Source organism: Salvelinus alpinus, unplaced genomic scaffold (assembly GCF_045679555.1).
Source record: "Salvelinus alpinus unplaced genomic scaffold, SLU_Salpinus.1 scaffold_40, whole genome shotgun sequence".
NCBI classification, from domain to species: domain Eukaryota; kingdom Metazoa; phylum Chordata; class Actinopteri; order Salmoniformes; family Salmonidae; genus Salvelinus; species Salvelinus alpinus.
This window is the reverse complement of record NW_027255981.1, coordinates 3,362,572-3,379,387: the sequence shown is the minus strand read 5'-3', so window position 1 is coordinate 3,379,387 and position 16,816 is coordinate 3,362,572. Positions and strand designations below refer to the sequence as shown.

General features: G+C 40.7%; 1 pseudogene; it reads left to right on the top strand.

The window, feature by feature from the left end:
- Positions 1–3,181: 3,181 nt before the first annotated feature.
- LOC139566997 (zinc finger protein ZFP2-like) lies at positions 3,182–14,059 on the top strand (annotated as a pseudogene).
- Positions 14,060–16,816: the final 2,757 nt, after the last annotated feature.

Sequence of the window (16,816 nt, the reverse complement as noted above, 5' to 3'; positions counted from 1 at the left end):
CAGGGGCTTGAGGTGGTCTCCCACAGCTCTGATTATGTCATGTTCTGTGGCCTTGCCGTTCCATTTCTTGACTGCACCTGCAACACAGAAACACATTTGGTCATATTATATAAAACACTCAAAGTAATGGATATGGAGCATCTATGGCCTCAGTTACACCTGGCACCTAAATGTGACTTCTGTCATCTGATCACTCCAAGCTGCATTAGGTTCAGATCTACCAGGATGGGCCTTTGACATAGTATGGAAGCAGCCAAGCCACTGAATATGCATAAGTAATGTAAAGAGATTGGGTGTTTCCAACAGTAATATCTAACTAAATGCTTGTGTTCCTAACTCCAACAGTGCAGTAATATCTAACTAAATGCTTGTGTTTCTAGCTCCAACAGTACAGTAATATCTAACTCAATGCTTGTGTTCATAGCTCCAACAGTGCAGTAATATCTAACTTAATGCTTGTGTTTCTAGCTCCAACAGTACAGTAATATCTAACTAAATGCTTGTGTTCATAGCTCCAACAGTGCAGTAATATCTAACAATTTCACAACAAATACCTAATACACACAAATGTAAGTAAAGGAATAAGAATATATAAAAATATGGATGAGTGATGTCAGAGGGGCATAGACTAAGATACAGTAGAATAGGATATAATACAGTATATACATATGACATGAGCAATACATAGACAGATACAGTAGAATAGGATAGAATACAGTATATACATATGAGATGAGTAATGCCAGATATGTAAACATGCAGGAGATCCACAAAGGAAAGATAGTGATGGTGCTCAGTGATGTTGTTGTAAACCAATTTCAGCATTTTAAAAATAATTTTACCCCCGTTTTTTCTCCACAATTTCGATATTGTGATGTCTACAGTGCTGTTGGCTGGTCGTCGTTGACCTTGCGTAGGCTTAAACACTGGTATACACTGATTTTTTAAGGCCATATTGGGTAAAAGGCCATTTTATCTCTGTTCTTTTTTTGTCAGGTCGGTAAATAAATATCAATTACGGTCCCCTTCTCATTTGCTTCTAACAAAAAATTAGAACAGGTCATGGTAGAAATTGTTACTCAGCTCCGTGGTCCTGGAATTCTCTCCTGAACATTTAAAAATTTGATGATCTAGTTTCGTTGGTGGAGCTTAAACACTTGATCGATGTATAGAAGAGTGTAATTGTTTTTAGGACAGCTGTTTTTAGTCAAGACTTTCGTGTTTTTAACGTAAAATGTTATTGTTGTACTGTGTGTGTGTGTTTATAGCTTTGTTTAATGTTGTGTTAGTGTACGTAAGTTGTTTTGTCTGAAACGTTGTTCCCCCTGCTGCTATTGGACCAGGTCTCTTTTGGAAAAGAGATGTTATCTCAATGAGAAAAACCTGTATAAATAAAGGTAAAATAAAAAATACAAATATTGAATATATCTATATATTATATAATAATAATATAATATATATCGAAGGTCGAGTCATGCGTCCTATGAAACATGACCAGCCAAACTGCGCTTCTTAACACCTGCCCGCTTAACCCGGAAGCCAGATGCACCAATATGTCGGAGGAAACACTGTTCACCTGACGGCCGAGGTCAGCCTGTAGGCGCCACAAGGATTCGCTAGAGTAGTAAAGCCCCCCCCAGCCAAACCCCCCCCACTCCCTCCCTCCCCTAACCTGGGCAACGCTTGGCCTATAGTGTGCTGCCCTATGGGACTCCTGATCACAGCAGGTTGTGGTACAGTCCGGGATCGAACCCGGGTCTGTAGTGATGCCTCTAGCCCTTCGATGCAGTACCTTCGACCGCTGCACTACTCGGGTATAACTTTTTTTCAACCAATTCTGATGGTTGTTAAAAGTGAGATTTTGACATTATTACCGTTATATCAACACACTCAACACTCCCAACACCCCCAACTATCAATCTCTTTGGCACCGTAGACATCAAGTCAGTTGACAATAATGTTTCATACAACGTTGCATTCCATGTTTGAAAGGTCTATCATTTTCATTGAAGACAATCAAAGTTAACATTCCATAAAATTTAAATTCAAGGCTGAGGCTCAAATAGTCGCCTGTCCCTTTTAACCGGGCAATGGCACACATTATAGCAAATACATTTTGGGTCTAAATTAAAGGAGCTACAATTCTAATTTAATTACATGTTTTAAATAAAATGTCCATAATATCTGTATTAATTTTGGAATGATCGTGTTTCACAATATTTCTAAACATAAAAATATATTCTCGATGTTCTATTGTGTTGTTGACTGAATGTTTGTTCATGTGTAACTCTGTGTTGTTGTTTTTGTCGAACTGCTTTGCTTTATCTTGGCCAGGTCGCAGTTGTAAATGAGAACTTGTTCTCAACTGGCCGACCTGGTTAAATAAAGGAGAAATAAATAACACATAATAATACATAATAATGTAGGAGCAGTATAGACCTAGTCTGTTCATTATATACATCTACATGATGTATTGTTACACCATGTAGGAGCAGTATAGACCTAGTCTGTTCATTATATACATCTACATGATGTATTGTTACACCATGTAAGAGCAGTATAGACCTAGTCTGTTCATTATATACATCTACATGTTCCTGGTTAAATAAAGGTTAAATAAATAAATAAAAACATGATGTACTGTTACACCATGTAGGAGCAGTATAGACCTAGTCTGTTCATTATATACATCTACATGATCTATTGTTACATCATGTAGGAGCAGTATAGACCTAGTCTGTTCATTATATACATCTACATGATGTATTGTTACACCATGTAGTAGCAGTATAGACCTAGTCTGTTCATTATATACATCTACATGATGTATTGTTACACCATGTAGTAGCAGTATAGACCTAGTCTGTTCATTATATACATCTACATGATGTATTGTTACACCATGTAGGAGCAGTATAGAAATACAGTAGCTAGCTACTTATTTAGATTTAGTTTGACTTAATGAAACTGCCTTAAATGTGCTGTAGTAAACATTTTTTATTCGCACTAATCAATCAACACATTCCTGTCTTTGTATGTCTCAATATAATAGTATTATTTAATTAAATCCATTTAAAATAATCTTTGTCTGAAAATAAAATATGATCCTCAACTGCGTTTCCCACTCCAGTCAGCAGATGGCGATGTGCGTCTTTAGGTTCAGGAGATGCTGCCAGTGTGACGTTTAATCTAGTGGACGGGACGCTCCTTCAACAACAGCTAGTCAGACACCTCGGTAGCTTTCTAGCAAACATAGCTACAACATTCACGCTCTTTACACTGTTTTTGGTGTATATTAGTCGCTGTGTATTAAACACACTTCTGTCGTATGTACTTGTTGGCCCATTTAATTATATATTTACGTTGTTTGTCAGCTAGCTGGTTTGCTAAATTAGCTTAGAACTAGGCTAGTCGCTAATGCTAACTAGCTAACATCTCCGACCATGAGTTCACTAAGCTACTCTCCTCCTGCTAAAGAAGATGAGATCTGCTGGACGGAGAAAGAAGCTCTCGTCAAAGAGGAAGAGGAAGAGGAGACTGTTACAGTGAAAGAAGAAGAGAAAGACGTTTCAGTGAAAGAAGAGGAAGACTCGTTCAGAGTGAAAGCGGAGGAGGAAGAGAAAGAGGAGGATGCATTTTTTGGACTGAAAGAGGAGGAGGGGGAGATGACTGTCACATCCAAAAAGGAGGAGGAAGAAGAGGAGGAAACTGGATATCGGTGCCCGGTTTCCCAAACTCATCTTAAGGCATCCAATGGTTCTAACGATGAACTTAGCCGTAAGATGGTTTTGAGAAACCGGGCCGTGATTAACACTAGTAAGTACTGTCTTAAATACAGAGGCACAAACTCTGCAGTTGTTGAACTGATGTGTGGTGTTAAAGGGGAAATCTGCAATAGCTACATCCATATTTGGACTTTTAAATTATTTATTTATAGGCATTGATTCTTGAAGAATATAACACATGCCTCATGAGCTTAGTTCAACTGTTGTACCCCATCAGAACCCCAAATAAACTTTTTTTACTCCAATGTTTAGAAACAATGTAAATCAACACTGTATAGCATCAACATGGTTAAAACTATAATGTTGATATCATGGATGGTCAGTCCTTGCATCCATTGGTCTGTCTATGAGTTTGAGAGTAGTTACATTTCTCCAGCCCCATCATCTTATTACCAAAACAGTGGTGGAATTACAGTTTTGTTATTGTTTCAACCGCATATTGGTTGATTGATTGTTGTGTGGCTTTTTTTGAAGGGACAACCTAGGATTTAAACAGAAACAAAATGGCTGCCCAGAGACTTGGTTTGGTAAACAGCTGAGGAATGGGGAAAGGAGAAATGTAACCACTCAAATTCATAGAGAAAGCTATTGAGAAAGCTTGGCATAACAGTTATAAGGTGTTGACTTGAGAGTCACTGGACCCAGGTTTGAGTTCAGCTCCCTGAATTCACTACCCCAGAGCCATTATAGGATTAAGCACAGATAACTATAGGCCATTATAGGATTAAGTACAGATTACTATAGGCCATTATAGGATTAAGCACAGATTACTATAGGCCATTATAGGATTAAGCACAGATAACTGTAGGCCATTATAGGATTAAGTACAGATTACTATAGGCCATTATAGGATTAAGTTGGGTCCTACAGTAGGTCTATAATGTTGTTAGGTGAAGTTATAGGTTCTACAGTAGGTTTATGTTGTTAGTTGAAGTTATTGGTCCTACAGTAGGTCTATGTTGTTGTTAGGTGAAGTTATGGGTCCTACAGTAGGTCTATGTTGTTGTTAGGTGAAGTCATGGGTCCTACAGCAGGTCTATGTTGTTGTTTGTTGAAGTTATGGGTCCTGAAGTAGGTCTATGTTGTTGTTTGGTGAAGTTATGGGTCCTGTGTTTTTGCTAGTTGAAATTTTGGGTTCTACAGTAGGTCTATGTTGTTATTAGGGGAAGTTATGGTTCCTACAGTAGGTCTGTGTTATTGCTAGGGGAAGTTTTGGGTCCTACAGTAGGTCTATATTGTTGTTAGGAGAAGTTATTGGTCATTCGGTAGGTCTGTGTTATTGCTAGGTGAAGTTATGGGTCCTATAGTAGGTCTATGTGGTTGTTCGGGGAAGTTATAGGTCCTACAGTAGGTTTATGTTGTTTTTAGGTGAAGTTGTGGGTCCTACAGTAGGTCTAAGTTGTTGTTGGGTGAAGTTCTGGGTCCTACAGTTGGTCTGTGTTGTTAATTGAAGATATGGGTCTTACAGTAGGTCTATGTTGTTATTAGGAAAAGTTATGGGTCCTACAGTTGGTGTATGTTGTTTGGTGAAGATATGGGTCCTACAGTAGGTCTATGTTGTTGTTAGGTGGAGTTATGTGTCCTACAGTAGGTCTATGTTGTTGTTAGGTGAAGTTATGGGTCGTATAGAGGTCTATGTTGTTGTTAGGTGAAGTTATGGGTCCTGTGTTTTTGCTAGTTGAAGTTTTGGGTTCTACAGTAGGTCTATGTTGTTGTTAGGTGAAGTTTTGGGTTCTACGGTAGGTCTATGTTGTTGTTAGGTGAAGTTATGGTTCCTACAGTAGGTCTGTGTTATTGCTAGGGGACGTTTTGGGTCCTACAGTAGGTCTATATTGTTGTTAGGAGAAGTTATTGGTCATTCGGTAGGTCTATGTTGTTGTTAGGGGAAATTATTGGTCCTATGTTTTTCGATGATGTTAGGGGTCCTACAGTAGGTATATGTTGTTAGGTGAAGTTATGGGTCATGCAGCAGGTCTGTGTTATTGCTAGGTGAAGTTATGGGTCTTACAGTGGGTCTATGTTGTTGTTAAATCGAATCATATTTCAAATCAAATGTATTTATGTAGCCCTTCTTACATCAGCTGATATCTCAAAGTGCTGTACAGAAACCCAGCCTTAAACCTCAAACAGCAAGCAATGCAGGTGTAGAAGCACGGTGGCTTGGAAAAACTCCAGGGACAGGCCAAAACCTAGGAAGAAACCTAGAGAGGAACCAGGCTATGAGGGGTAGCCAGTCCTCTTCCGGCTCTGCCGGGGGGAGATTATAACAGAACATGGCCAAGATGTTCAAATGTTCATAAATGACCAGCATGGTCAAATAATAATAATCACAGTAGTTGTCGAGGGTGCAACAGGTCAGCACCTCAGGAGTAAATGTCAGTTGGCTTTTCATAGCCGATCATTGAGAGTATCTCTACCGCTCCTGCTGTCTCTAGAGAGTTGAAAACAGCAGGTCTGGGACAGGTTGCATGTCCGGTGAACAGGTCAGGGTTCCATAGCCGCAGGCAGAACAGTTGAAACTGGAGCAGCAGCACGGCCAGGTGGACTGGGGACAGCAAGGAGTCATCATGCCAGGTAGTCCTGAAGCATGGTCCTAGGGCTCAGGTCCTCCGAGAGAGAGAGAAAGAAAGAAAGAAAGGGAGAAAGAAAGATAGAATTAGAGAGAGCATACTTAAATTCACACAGGACACCGGATAAGACAGGATAAATTCTCCAGATATAACAGACTGATCCTAGCCCCCCGACACATAACTTACTGCAGCATAAATACTGGAGGCTTAGACAGGATGGGTCAGGAGACACTGTTGCCCCATCCGATGACCCCGGACAGGGTCAAACAGGCAGGATATAACCCCACCCACTTTGCCAAAACACAGCCCCCACACCACTAGAGGGATACCTTCAACAACCAACTTACCATCCTGAGACAAGGCCGAGTATAGCCCACAAAGATCTCCGCCACGGCACAACCCATGGGGGGCGACCACCCAGACAGGAAGACCACGTCAGTGACTCAACCCACTCAAGTGACGCACCCCTCCTAGGGACTGCATGGAAGAGCACCATTAAGCCAGTGACTCAGCCCCTGTGATAAGGTTAGAGGCAGAGAATCCCAGTGGAGAGAGGAGAACCTGTCAGGCAGAGACAGCAAAAGTGGTTCGTTGCTCCAGTGCCTTTCCGTTCACCTTCACACTCCTGGGCAAGACTACACTCAATCATATGACCTACTAAAGAGATAAGTCTTCAGTAAAGACTTAAAGGTTGAGATCGAGTCTGCGTCTCTCACATGGGTAGGCAGACCATTCCATAAAAATTGAGCTCAAGGAGAAAGCCCTGCCTCCAGCTGTTTGCTTAGAAATTCTAGGGACAATTAGGAGGCCTGTGTCTTGTGACCGTAGTGTCCGTGTAGGTATGTAGGGAAGGACCAAATCAGAAAGATAGGTAGGAGCAAGCCCATGTAATGCTTTGTAGGTTCGCAGTTAAACCTTGAAATCAGCCCTTGCCTTAACAGGAAGCCAGTGTAGAGAGGCTAGCACTGGAGTAATATGATCAAATTTTGGGGTTCTAGTCAAGATTCTAGCAGCCGTATTTAGCACTAACTGAAGTTTATTTAGTGCTTTATCCGGGTAGCCGGAAAGTAGAGCATTGCAGTGGTCTAACCTAGAAGTGACAAAAGCATGGATGAATTATTCTGCAGCATTTTTGGACAGAACATTTCAGATTTTTGCAATGTTACGTAGATAGAAAAAAGCTGTCCTTCAAACAGTCTTGATTAGAGGTCGACCGATTATGATTTTTCAACGGTGATACCGATACCAATTATTGGAGGACCCAAAAAAGCTGATACCGATTAATCGACCATTTTTTTTTTAATGTTATTTATTTGAAATAATGACAATTACAACAATACTGAATGAACACTTATTTTAACTTAATATAATACATCAATAAAATCAATTTAGCCTCAAATAAATAATGAAACATGTTCAATTTGGTTTAAATAATGCAAAAACAAAGTGTTGGAGAAGAAAGTAAAAGTGCAATATGTGCCATGTAAGAAAGCTAACGTTTAAGTTCCTTGCTCAGAACATGAGAATATATGAAAGCTGGTGGTTCCTTTTAACATGAGTCTTCAATATTCCCAGGTAAGAAGTTTTAGGTTGTAGTTATTATAGGAATTATTGGACTATTTCTCTCTATACCATTTGTATTTCATTAACCTTTGACTATTGGATGTTCTTATAGGCACTTTAGTATTGCCAGTGTAACAGTATAGCCTCCGTCCCTCTCCTCACTCCTACCTGAGCTCGAACCAGGAACACAACGACAACAGCCACCCTCGAAGCAGCGTTACCCATGCAGAGCAAGGGGAACAACCACTCCAAGTCTCAGAGCGAGTGACGTTTGAAACGCTATTAGCGCGCACCCCGCTAACTAGCTAGCCATTTCACATCGGTTACACCAGCCTAATCTCGGGAGTTGATAGGCTTGAAGTCATAAACAGCGCAATGCTTGACGCACAACGAAGAGCTGCTGGCAAAATGCACGAAAGTGCTGTTTGAATGAATGCTTACGAGCCTGCTGCTGCCTACCACCGCTCAGTCAGACTGCTCTATCAAATCTTAGACTTAGTTATAACATAATAACACACAGAAATACGAGCCTTAGGTCATTAATATGGCCGAATCCAGAAACTATCATCTCGAAAACAAGACGTTTATTCTTTCAGTGAAATACGGAACCGTTCCATATTTTATCTAACGGGTGGCATCCATAAGTCTAAATATTCCTGTTACATTGCACAACCTTCAATGTTATGTCATAATTACGTAAAATTCTGGCAAATTAGGCGGCCCAAACTGTTGCGTATACACTGACTCTGCGTGCAATGAACGCAAGAGAAGTGACACAATTTCACCGGGTTAATATTGCCTGCTAACCTGGATTTCTTTTAGCTAAATATGCAGGTTTAAAAATATATACTTCTGTGTATTGATTTTAAGAAAGGCATTGATGTTTATGGTTAGGTACACATTGGAGCAACGATACGCACCGCATCGATTATAAGCAACGCAGGACACGCTAGATAAACTAGTAATATCATCAACCATGTGTAGTTAACTAGTGATAATGACTGATTGATTGATTGTTTTTTATAAGATCAGTTTAATGCTAGCTAGCAACTTACCTTGGCTTAATGCATTCGCGTAACAGGGAGGCTCCTCGTGGAATGCAATGTAATCAGGTGGTTAGCGCGTTAGACTAGTTAACTGTAAGGTTGCAAGATTGAATCCCCCTAGCTGACAAGGTGAAAATCTGTCATTCTGCCCCTGGACGAGGCAGTTAACCCACCTTTCCTAGGCCATCATTGAAAATAAGAATGTGTTCTTAACTGACTTGCCTAGTTAAATAAAGATTAAATAAAGGTGTAAAAATAATAATAATAATAATAATCGGCCAAATCGGTGTCCAAAAATAAAGATTTCCGATAGTTATGAAAACGTGAAATCGTCCCTAATTAATCGGCCATTCCGATTAATCGGTCGACCTCTAGTCTTGATATGTTCGTCAAAAGAGAGATCGGGGACCAGAGTAACGCCGAGGTCTTTCTGTCACAAGAATTTTGCTATCTCAATGGTTGAACTCAACTATCACTCAAGCTTTGACCAATTCCCAGAGGTTGTAAGGTTCTGGTTAATGAAGAATTAGACAAAGTCTCAGTCTGCAATAGATCAGTCCTTTATTCAGAGAGCTCTCTGAAAATCATACAATGCACATAGCCTTTTATACCTCACATTTGGTTATACCATGACACTTTATAAATGCCCCTCTTCTCTAACTCTGTCACAATGTTCTACTTTGATAGCTCCTTCTGTCTAACCGGGTTCCTCTATCTTCATGTCTGCAACTGACAAGTCTAGCTCAAAACAGAAAACCTCTGGTTTCGCAGCGCCTGGCTTACTTCCCTTCTCGGAGCTCAGTCTCGCCTATTTCTTCAGAGAAATAGATCAACTTGTTTCCTACAAACCCCCACAGACATGTTCCCTCCTAACCGTCAATATTTCTCTAACCTACTTTGAAACACACTTAAATCACAAATGTTGAATGTTCCCTTCTATTGTTCAACATTAACTCAATAAATGAATACTATTTACAAGTCTTCTCCAACACACACATCATCATCAGATTATAGTCTTATGATCTTAACACGTCATACAGTTCTACAGTTTTCAGGGTGGAATACTTTAGTCATTATTTTAAACATATAAAGTATTCTATCAACAGTAGGTCTATGTTGTTGAGTGAAGTTATGGGTCCTACAGTAGGTCTATGTTGTTGTTAGGTGAAGTTATGGGTCCTACAGTAGGTCTATGTTGTTGTTAGGTAAAGTTATGGGTCCTATGTTGTTCGGTGATGTTTTGGGTCCTACAGTAGGTCTATGTTGTTAGGTGAAGTTATGGGTCATACATTAGGTCTATGTTATTGTTAGGTGAATTTATGGGCCAATTGTTTAAAAACCTAGTGTACGAACCCTTATTGTCAGGCTGATGGCAAAGCTAGCCAAAGAGCATTTTACTAGTTGAAGTGTTTAACTATAAATCAGATGATTTGCGACAATAACACAAACATATTAAGCACGTGATTCAAGCCCTACAATTCTAATCCATATTTAATGTGAAATGCCCTTATAAGCAACCTGGAAAATTAGGCTATTTTTGCTGTCAGCCTATGAGAATACTCCTGAGTAGCACTCCTGATCTTGCGCTGTAATATTCAGAATACATTGTGAAAAACTACAATCTTCGCTCACCATTTTTGCTCCAGGCAGATATACTACATCCATAACTAGCGGTTTCCTCATTAGCAGGGAGGTGTTTCTGCAATCAAATTGTGTTCGCATTGCCCTCGTGCTGCAATTTTAGCTAACATAGAAAGGGGCCTATATTCGAGACCAAAAGTCGTCTGGCACAGTGCTTAGGATTTCAACAATTTTAATAACTTATTTCTAGTTACCACTAGTGTGAAAACAAGACAAAATATGATTGTTGCTAAGTTGACTGTCTTAATTGTCAAATAATTTAACAGACATCAATTGTTGTACAACTTCATGGGTATGATCTGGGCATCACCTTTTACCTCAAATATACAATGAATTTCTACTGTTGTGGGCCTTTAACCCTCTGTCTGACTTTGTCATTCATACAGGAGAGAGGGGGGACAGTCGTGGATCCTCTGGGGAGCCTCAACAACCTCATGATGCTGAGGAGGCAGAGAAGAGTCTCTCCAGATCAGAACACCTCAAGAAACACCTGCAAAGATCCAAAGGGAAGAGAACTCACTGCTGCTCTGACTGTGGGAAGACATTCACCTCATCAGGCATTAAAATTCATCAGAGAATCCACACAGGAGAGAAACCTTATAGCTGTGATCAATGTGGGAAGAGTTTTGTTCAATCTGGCAATCTGACATCACACAAGAGAACACACACAAGAGAGAAACCGTATAGCTGTTGTCAATGTGGGAAGAGTTTTACTGAGTCTGGACGTCTGACTAAACACCAGAGAACACACACAGGAGAGAAACCTTATAGCTGTGATCAATGTGGGAAGAGTTTTGGTCAATCTGGCAATCTGACAGTACACCAGAGAATACACACAGGAGAGAAACCTTATAGCTGTGATCAATGTGGGAAGAGTTTTATTACATCTAACATTCTGACTCAACACAAGAGAACACACACAGGAGAGAAACCTTATAGCTGTGATCAATGTGGGAAGAGTTTTATGGCATCTAACATTCTGACTCGACACAAGAGAACACACACAGGAGAGAAATCTTATAGCTGTGATCAATGTGGGAAGAGTTTTGGTCTATCTGGAGAACTGACAGTGCACCAGAGAATACACACAGGAGTGAAACCCTTTAGCTGTGGGCAGTGTGGCAAGAGTTTTGCTGCATCTAGCAATCTGACAGTGCACCAGCGAACACACACAGGAGAGAAATCTTATGGCTGTGATCAATGTGGGAAGAGTTTTGTTCAATCTTACCATCTGACATTACACCAGAGAACACACACAGGAGAGAAACCCTTTAGCTGTGGTCAATGTGGGAAGAGTTTTGCTGCATCTAGCAATCTGACAGTGCACCAGAGAACACACACAGGAGAGAAATCTTATGGTTGTGATCAATGTGGGAAGAGTTTTGTTCAATCTTACCATCTGACGTTACACCAGAGAACACACACAGGAGAGAAACCTTATAGCTGTGGTCAATGTGGGAGGAGTTTTGCTGCATCTAGCATTCTGACTCGACACCAGAGAACACACACAGGAGAGAAACCCTATAGCTGTACTCAATGTGGGAAGAGTTTTACTCAGCTAAGCAACCTGATATCACACCAGAGAACACACACAGGAGAGAAACCTTATAGCTGTGATCAATGTGGGAAGAGATACTCTGATAAAAGATCTCTGATCAAACATCAGAAAATACATGAAGGAGTTGTTTCATGATATCAATGAAATAATGTCACAATGTAGAATGTTTTAACATTGTAGTAGGAGTATTTTAATGATGTCATAGTGTAGAACCCTAAACGTTTCCCCCCTGTTCTATTGATTTTAACATGATATGGATATTAGCCTCAGGGGGGAAATCCAGGCTCTGAATTGGAAGAGTACTATTTATGAGATTTAACAAAAAGTGACTAACAACAACAGAGTTGTGTTAAACTTACCACGTTGGCGACCCACTTGAATCAAAATGCAACACTTCAAAATGTAGCGAGCTGTTATCTACAAATTGTCCTCTAACCAGGTTTGTACACATTATTCACAGATTCCGTGTGGTTTTTGAGCTGTTAGTTTTAACAGGATGTGCAACCTCATCTCCCTCTCGCACAATTGATTTCAATGTGATATGGATGAGATGATGACAAATAAGTGTTGCGTTCCTTTGTTTAGCGACCCCTAAATTTAAATGCATCACTCCAAAATGTAGCTGACTGTCTTCTGCATGTTGTCCTCTAACCAGTGAGATAAAATATATCTCCCATTTCCATGTGTTTTGTTTAGTTGTTAGTTTCAACAGCACCTACAACCGGATTTCCCCCCTAATCGATATCAGTGATTTATTGCTACTTGTCAAAACAACAGCGTTTCTGGTGCTTGTGCAGTTTATAAGGTGCTTGTTTAAGTAATATGATTATTGTGGCAGATGTTTGTGTTTATAGTACATTTTACGTTTAGGTTTTCAATTTACCACAAACTGTTTCTGCATTTGGACTATTGATTTGGACACTTTAAAACTGTGACATTGGGGATATCCCACCTAGCAAAATGTCGTTGAAAATAAGACTATGACCGACTTACAATATAAGTTTGGTTTTAGTTGAAAATATTTATTTTAAATTTCAACATACTTGCAGCCTATACACATGGACTCAGTATAATAAATCGGTCTATAATCAATTTTATTAATTAACAATCCTAATAAATTGAGTCATAAATGTAGGATATATTTTTTGTCTTAAGGGGGAAGGTGTTACAGTCTTTGGTTTTTCCATTTATGTTTGGACGTTAGCACGTATAGCTCGTTAGCACGTATAGCTCGTTAGCACGTATAGCTCGTTAGCACGTATAGCTCGTTAGCACGTATAGCTCGTTAGCACCTATAGCTCGTTAGCACCTATAGCTCGTTAGCACCTATAGCTCGTCAGCAATAAGGACGCACTGATTGGTGTCACCTCGTTAGTCAGTATGTGTTACACCTGTGCTGGCTTGTCCATCTCGTTAGTGGGAAGGTGTTTCACCTGAGCTGGTCCAGGTTCTATTTAAGAGTGTCTGGCCCAGTGCTCCAGTTGTCTTGATAGATGTGGAGAGTCAACACCTTTAGTTGCTCCACCTTTTTGGTTTGCTTCCTGTCTTTAAGTTTGGTGTGGGTTTTTCTTTTGTTTTCCTCTTCTAGATTAAGTGGGTCTCATGGTGGGTGTCTTTTAAGGTCCCAGTTGTTGTTACTAGTCAACTTTCAGTGGACACCCTCAGTGTCTTTCAGAACCCCTCCTAAAAAACAAGCTTATATCTTTGGGTTGGATATTGCATCCAATTAATATTTTAATCAATGGCATTTCTTAAGAATGCTCATTAGTCTTTCAGTTATTGTTTGTGTACTAAATGTTTCTGTTTATTTTCATAGTTTTTTTCCTGTGAATCCGTTGTGTTGTATCCGTGTCTGAAATGTGCTGTATAAATAAAGCTTGATTTGATTTGAACATATTGTAAGACAAATTAACCCAATGACTGACAATCAACAGACTCTTGCTAAACCAAAGAACAAATGTATGAAAAACAGTATATCTACCACTATGTTAAAATAGTGCATAGTATGTACGTTTATCATTTTTCAACCAACCCAGTTCATTTGTTGAAACTGAAATGTTTTGAAATCAACAATACGTCAAAGGATTCAACTACTGGATCAAACAGTATCAATCCCACTTTTCCAGCCTGCTGAAGGCGTGGTGAAGTGGTAAACACCACCCCTGGCTCTACCAGGGGCTTGAGGTGGTCTCCCACAGCTCTGATTATGTCATGTTCTGTGGTCTTGCCGTTCCATTTCTTGACTGGTAACACAGAAACACATTTAGTCATATTATATAAAACACTCAAAGTAATGGATATGGAGCATCTATGGCCTCAGTTACACCTGGCACCTAAATGTGACTTCTGTCATCTGATCACTCCAAACTGCATTAGGTTCAGATCTACCAGGATGGGCCTTTGACATAGTCTGGATGCAGTCAGGCCACTCAATATAAATATTCAATATAAAGAGATGGGGTGAATGAGTGGGGAAAAGTACATTTTACACAAATTACCTTAATAATTTCAAAGAACAAATGTGTGTGCCTGAGGGGAAATTTATTTTCCTACAGCCAAAAGGGGTGAGAAATTTCATCAATATCAGTGGACAATCAATCAGTGGACAAACGTAAATAAACATAGATGATGGAACATATTCCCTTTTGCTCATCTGATGAACCGCTAAGGGGACATAAATATTAAAACATTCCCAAACCAGAGACCGTGGATTGATGGCAGCATTCGCGCAAAACTGAAAGCGCGAACCACTGCTTTTAATCAGGGCAAGGTGACCGGAAACATGACCGAATACAAACAGTGTAGCTATTCCCTCCGAAGGCAATCAAAAAAGCTAAGCGTCAGTATAGAGACAAATTAGAGTTGCAATTCAACGGCTCAGACACGAGAGGTATGTGGCAGGGTCTACAGTCAATCACGGATTACAAATAAGAAAACCAGCCCCGTCGCGGACGAGGATGTCTTGCTCCCAGACAAACTAAACAACTTATTTTCTCACTTTGAGGACAATACAGTGCCACTGACACGGCTTGCGGGCTCTCCTTCATTCACTGCAGCCAACGTGAGTAAAACATTTAAACATGTTAACCCTTGCAAAGCTGCAGGCCCAGACGGCATCCCTAGCCGCGTCCTCAGAGCATGCGCAGACCAGCTGGCTGGTGTGTTTATGGACATATTCAATCAATCCTTATCCTGGGTCTCGACCCCGCCCTGTGCAACTGGGTCCTGGACTTCCTGACTGGCCGCCCCCAGGTGGTGAGGGTAGGTAACAACATCTCCACCCCGCTGATCCTCAACACGGGTCCCCACAAGGGTGCGTTCTCAGCCCTCTCCTGTACTCCCTGTTCACCCACGACTGTGTGGCCATGCACGCATCCAACTCAATCATCAAGTTTGCAGACGACACTACAGTGGTAGGCTTGATTACCAACAACGACGAGACGGCCTACAGGGAGGAGGTGAGGGCCCTCGGAATTGGGTGTCAGGAAAATAACCTCACACTCAATGTCAGCAAAACAAAGGAGATGATCGTGGACTTCAGGAAACAGCAGAGGGAGCACCCCCCTATCCACATCGACGGGACAGTAGTGGAGAGGGTGGAAAGTTTTAAGTTCCTCGGCGTACACATCACGGACAAACTGAAAATGGTCCACCCACACAGACAGTGTGGTGAAGAAGGAGCAGCAGCGCCTCTTCAACATCAGGAGGCTGAAGAAATTCGGCTTGTCACCAAAAACACTCACAAACTTTTACAGATACACAATCGAGAGCATCCTGTCGGGCTGTATCACCGCCTGGTACGGCAGCTGCTCCGCCCATAACCGTAAGGCTCTCCAGAGGGTAGTGAGGTCTGCACAACGCATCACCGGGTGCAAACTACCTGCCCTCCAGGACACCTACACCACCCGATGTCACAGGAAGGCCAAAAAGATCATCAAGGACAACAACCAACTGAGCCACTGCCTGTTCACCCCGCTATCATCCAGAAGGCGAGGTCAGTACAGGTGCATCAAAGCTGGGACCGAGAGACTGAAAAACAGCTTCTATCTCAAGGCCATCAGATTGTTAAACAGCCATCACTAACATTGAGTGGCTGCTGCCAACATACTGACTCAACTCTAGCCACTTTAAACAATGCCACTTTATATAATATATTATTTATATATCATATGTATATACTGTACTCTATACCATCTACTGCATCTTGCCTATGCCGTTCGGCCATCACTCATTCATATATTTTTATGTACATATTCGTATTCATTCCTTTACACGTGTGTATAAGGTAGTTGTTGTGAAATTGTTAGGTTAGATTACTTGTTAGATATTACTGCATGGTCGGAACTAGAAGCAGAAGAATTTCGCTACACTCGCATTAACATCTGCTAACCATGTGTATGTGACAAATAAAATTAGATTTGCTTTGATTTGAAGAAAAAATATTTACCATCTAAAAAACGTTTGACCTCTCACCCTCTCTGGCTGTAGAAGTGTTCTTCATAACCAGTCCCTCAACAGCTCTCTGACTGAGCTCCACCCTCACTGGGTCTTCAGAGGAGAGGAAGGCTGAGGGATGGAAGGATGAATGGATCAGTCAGTCAAAGTTTAGAGCTGCTGTCGGACAAAATCACTATTTTAGTAGTTCATTAAAGT